The 4,957-nt window shown below is 42.6% G+C and overlaps 1 long non-coding RNA gene across 1 annotated transcript; it reads left to right on the top strand.

Annotated features, from left to right (window-relative positions):
• Positions 1 to 477: 477 nt before the first annotated feature.
• Positions 478 to 2,954, top strand: LOC119452620 (uncharacterized). Its single transcript, XR_005192059.2, has 3 exons — positions 478 to 812; positions 1,613 to 1,687; positions 2,812 to 2,954. It is a non-coding gene; the product is annotated as an uncharacterized LOC119452620 (long non-coding RNA).
• Positions 2,955 to 4,957: the final 2,003 nt, after the last annotated feature.

The following is a 4,957-nucleotide window of genomic DNA, read 5'->3' as shown; positions in this document are numbered from 1 at the left end:
GAATATCGTAGCTTTGATGCTTTCCGACAGTTACAACGCGCACTGAAACATCGCACACTGCACATGTGTACCTCAGAGATCGTTCCAACAATTTCTGGGGCTAAAGTTGACGTTAACGACATCAGGAAGTTGTCTAGAAGGAAGGTTGTACACAAATCATTCAAATCACGCCCCAGCGATGGCTTTCAAAGGACAACATAACCCCAATCTCTAAGGCCATGCTTTTGCTGGCTGCAGACGGCAGAAGCAATTCAAAATTTAAAATACATCATAAAATTTCTTTCTACGATAAACTATAGCGTAAAATATGGAGTGTTCGGTGGTTTGTTTTATCTCGCAACATATATACGTAGCTGGGCGCAACACGACACAAAATACGAGTTTACTGGTTAATATATTTGGCATCACGGAGGCCACAACAACCTCACAAGTATGCAGGTGGCGCTGTTGTTTTTCCTGCGTCTTCAACGTGCCGGTCGCATGCCGTTCGTTTGTGTGAGCTGCTTGATCGTGTGGTTTTGTGTTTGCTTTAATGAAATGGGACGTAGTTAGCGTGCACAAAAGTGCCAGAAGATACCTTGTGTTTCGTTGCAAACTCGCCGTATGCGTGGCGCGCGAGGCAAACATGGACCAACGATTTTTGTGCCGTGGCCTTTGTGTCGGGTTGTCGTGCAAAGTTGGGTGGACATCGCAAAGAAATCATTCCTATTGGTAGCGTGCCTCAGATCGTCCACTACGCAGCGGCATGTATGCTGGGAGTAACATCGTCGACGCAGCACCGGCAACTTGGAGAGCGTCGTGCCATTGAAAAGGTAAGCAATCGTGCTTGCTAACTACACGTGTTGTGCGTACCCATCGTGTGTGCATAGGGTGCCTTGCGAACGTAGGAAACAACAGTGACGCCTGTGCTTATGCATGTTGCGTGCTGGTTGTCAGAATTTAGTTTTGCAAATGTATGTATGAAGTGTATGTGTACCTGAAAGTATGATCTCGGTATGATCTCGGCCTCGATGTGTAATTGAATATCCTGATGAGCGTTTTCTTACGATGAGGGGGGGGGGGGGGAAGACATTACGTTCTGAAATAATCGTGGTCATCATGTGCACCTGTACGTGCGCTCCCGCTTTTCTGCTGAAGTTGCATTTAACGACCCATCAGTCTCTTCAATACTTACTGCAATTACGTTTCTTCGCTTATAAACACTTCAACGTAGTAAATAATATGTGCTTACCAGGTTTTCGGTTTACGAGCAGTTTTAGGGGAAAGTAAGCAGTCACAGCTTGCCATATTAGTAGAGCTGTCTTTTCAAGACAAGGGATGTTTCCATAACTTTGACGTATCTAAATATGATAGGGGAAAGTTGCTTAAACCAAGTCATGAAAGCAAACCCTAGAATTGTTATGTAAACAAACATTTCTTTAATGTGCTGCTGCGTGCGTCTTCAAAATTTTACTTTGATGAAGGGGTTCCTATTATCATAACATTCATCAATGACTCGACCTTGTGCTCTGTTGCCACCTTGCATGTGTTCACAATATGACAGTTTTATTGTGCCAGTGCTATATATGTTGACACAGAATTCATTTTGTAGGGGTGAGGCCGTGAACCACAGCAGTGTCCACATGATGGCAGGGAACCTGTGGCCCTGGCTACAGCAGCACAGCGTGTAATCTGGATGTCACGTCAGGTATGTATGAAGTGTATGTGTACCTGAAAGTATGATCTCGGTATGATTTGTGTGTAAGCTAACAGACATATTACATAACGGAGCACTAAATAGGCTAAATATTTATGCAAGTATATTAAACTTGCTGCTTGTTTGTGTTCGTAACATTATGCACAAATTATCGTGTTCTATATAAAACTAAACGTAACATGTCCTGATGTTGAGTATTTTTTTTCTCTCTTTGATCACTTGGCTGAAAATTAAGTTTTATTTTTGCTTTGCGTACAGTATATTTTACTTCTTATTTTGGTTTTATAGTTTTGAAACTGTTTCCGATGCTGTAGCTTTTATTTCTGTACTTTTTTTCTCTTTTTATGCTACACGCATGTGCAGTTTTTGTGCATGTTAGTATTCGAAGTGTAGTGTGTCAAATATGCCACAGGTCTAAGCATACAGCGTGCATACCTTTGTTTAACATTGCTATTTACAATTATTTCTGTCTTGTTCTCAGAATAATTGCCACTGGCAAATACACATTTGATGAGCTTGAATTTCTCTGAAACTGAAATATGAAGGTGCAGCCGGTGTGACAGCTGAAGTACTCCAGCAATGTCAAAGCTAGCTTGCACCCACTATTACTACAGTATGCCGACGGATACCCAGCACTGTATTTGTACATTTTCTGAGAACCACCCGTGTCCACTAGGTCAAATTTGTAGTGTCCTTTTGAGCATGCCGGTCAGTTCATTTAACTTTTCAGGACAAAATTTACACAGGCAGGCTGCAGAGGCCAGTGGGGCCCTGGACTGAGGGCTTTGAACACCGCTCCTTAACACATTTTCCAGTCAAATGAAGTTTCTATATATGTATACACAGGGAGGGGAAGGGAAATATACAACTTGACCTCGGCTAACAACTGGCATTTTGATGGAAGGATTAAATAAAGTAAGACTGGATGTGTGCTTGCATTAAAACAGTATTTGCATAGAAAAAAGTAAGCAGACATAGACTAATTTCTATCCCTTTTTATCTACGAAGGATGGCCTTTTTCACGCATTAATAATGGGTCTGGCTCACACATGCGTTGTTTATGCAGTATGCCTCACTGATTTCTCGTGTCAATTTTCCACAGTGGGTGACAATAGGTGAACGATCTTATCTGGCCTGAAGTCCTATGGCGGCAATGCACGACCGCATTGGGGAGGCTGAGGTTCAGGGCAAGAGCCTTTATGGAAAGGGCAGTAACAGGCACAAGAAGGACCCAGTGAAGGATGGATTGGATCCAGTTCATCTGAATGCTGTAATTGGTATGTATTATTTTCATTGTGAAGACTGAATAATATTGCATGGGAAAGTTGCACTTTCGGGCAGTGTAGCGTACTTTCATAATTTCTGTAGATGAGGCTCACAAGCAGAAATCACCTTTGCACTCTCATGAAGGAAAGCCACCATTTGTGTGGGTCATTCCACGCCAACTGTCCCAAAATCATCAGCCCTTGCTAAATTGTCGAGTTGCCATGGTCCATTGATCCTTGGCGAAGTCCTGAACGAGCACCCCTTCCCTAACTGGTTGTGTTTGTGAGAACTGTCGAAGCAGACATGGCTCACTGATAGCTATTTGTAATGATACATTTTTCTTTCTATCATGTGTGGGCAGCTGATGGTGAATAAAAAATGTTTATGGCGGAAATTTTGTCATCGCAGCATTTGTTGTAGTGTGGTGCGGCTGTAACTAGCTTTAATATTCGTGATGTATACGCACAATTTTACCTGAGCTGCCTCAGTGCACACAATGTGCAGGAATGAGGATTTTAATGTATTCCTTATGAACCATCCCACCTCTATTTGGAATGATATGCCTCTCTACACTCAGCAGTAATTTTAATTATTCGAAATAAACAGCCCTGGTGTTTCTTGCAGAAATCTGGAATAGTTGGATGGAATGACTTAAACAGTTTTGTGGGAAAATGTGTGTTGATGTTTGTTGTATACATCTCTTTGAGTGTTCATACAAAAAAGCGTGCTGGCAAGACCAAGTGTAGCCAAACCGCAATATTGCATTCTATAACAGCATAGTTGTGCCCTCAATTTTGGTGGAGTGACTCTCCTGCATTTTAGTGCAGTGCACATCAATCCAGTTTCTTAACTTAAAGATTTCTTTTGCTTAAAACAAAAAGTACCTTTCTTAAATTTCTTATTCAAATAGTCTTGTCATTCTCTGTGATGATTGCCATAAGCTCGAGGACAAAAATTACGGCGCGAAGCAGACGAGGACGAGGTTAGACAAAGAATGACATATAGGGGCACCAACATCCAGCTGTTTATTCGGCAGAAAACACGCTGTGTTATACATCACACTGTGCAAAGTAGTCATAGTAAAGATAAACGAACAGGAGTGAAGGGATCCAACAAGGGCTCGTGAGGCAGTGATCATCACAGTAGAGAGGAATGCAAAGGTAACAGCAGGAACCTAAACTGAACTATCAGGCAAGCGCATAGGAACACGAGTCCATTGCAAGCTCAAATCACACAACCAGAGCACCTGCAGTGCCCGCCCGTGTTGCTGTTGACCACCAACCAGTGCTCTTGCACGATCGTTGAAGCATCGTCCTATTTGTCCAATACACATGCTGGTGGTCAACAGCAACACGGGCGGGCACTGCAGGTGCTGTGGTTGTGTGCCACAACTGGAGCAAATGCCCTTTCCAAGGAAAGCAAGAAACCGCACTGAAATGGAAATAATCGAGGCGTTCTAAATAAATAGAGCAGGCAGGCAGTGTGTTAGCACGCAGTCAATAATATTAAGTGACAAAGAATTGTCGTTCTTAATGATAGCCTGTAATCACCGCCAAGATTAGAACATGCAGCTGTCGTGTTTGTACGCCACTTGATTTGAGCCTGTAATGGACGCGTGTTCCTATGTGCTTGCCTGACGGTTCAGTTTAGGTCCCTGCTGTAACCTTTGCATTCCTCTCTACTGTGATGATCACTGCCTCACGAGCACTTGTTGGATCCCTTCACTCCTGTTCGTCTATTTTTACTATGATTACTTTGGACGGTGTCATGTATAAAACGGCGTGTTTTCTGCCGAATAAACAGTTGGAAGTTGGCGCCTGTAATGTCATTTTTTGTCTAACTTCGTCCTCGTCTGCTTAGCACAGTACTTTTTGTCCTGAAGTCATGAACCAAGTAGCTGCTACAGTGTTCTATTAGCACCTAAACTTTGGTAAGAATACTACTACATTTATATACAGGGTGTTTTATTTTAGCTGCATCAAATTAAAAACAATG

Source organism: Dermacentor silvarum, chromosome 5, assembly GCF_013339745.2.
Source record: "Dermacentor silvarum isolate Dsil-2018 chromosome 5, BIME_Dsil_1.4, whole genome shotgun sequence".
Classification (NCBI taxonomy): Eukaryota; Metazoa; Arthropoda; class Arachnida; order Ixodida; family Ixodidae; genus Dermacentor; species Dermacentor silvarum.
Note: the sequence above shows the minus strand (reverse complement) of the source record. Positions and strands in the feature narration are given on the sequence as shown.